Genomic DNA, 294 nt, shown 5'->3' with positions numbered 1-294 from the left:
GCAAACCTCTTAATGAGTGTTTTGTGAAGACGCTTCGACATCAACGTCTTTCTAGAGGGTGATGATAAAAGTGTTGCAAGTATTGAATTTGGGGGAAAACCGTTCGAGAATATTGCAAAAAAATATACGTATCTGTGATGTGGAACATGAGGGGAAAAATATAGCTATGAACAGGTATTTTATCTGATATGGAGTGGAAAAATAGTTATGTGTTGAAGTAATGGAGTCCAAATATCGACGGTATTTGTGTTTGAATTTTGTAGGAGCAAGAGAGAGGTGAAGATAAACACATAG

At 36.4% G+C, this 294-nt stretch overlaps 1 protein-coding gene across 1 annotated transcript in view; it reads right to left on the bottom strand.

The window, feature by feature from the left end:
- LOC119593648 (A disintegrin and metalloproteinase with thrombospondin motifs adt-1-like) overlaps positions 1 to 294 on the bottom strand; it is an 88,803-nt gene that overhangs the window by 15,159 nt on the left and 73,350 nt on the right. The gene's annotated exons all lie outside the window — the stretch shown is intronic.

Source organism: Penaeus monodon, chromosome 32, assembly GCF_015228065.2.
Source record: "Penaeus monodon isolate SGIC_2016 chromosome 32, NSTDA_Pmon_1, whole genome shotgun sequence".
Lineage (NCBI taxonomy): Eukaryota > Metazoa > Arthropoda > Malacostraca > Decapoda > Penaeidae > Penaeus > Penaeus monodon.
Note: the sequence above shows the minus strand (reverse complement) of the source record. Positions and strands in the feature narration are given on the sequence as shown.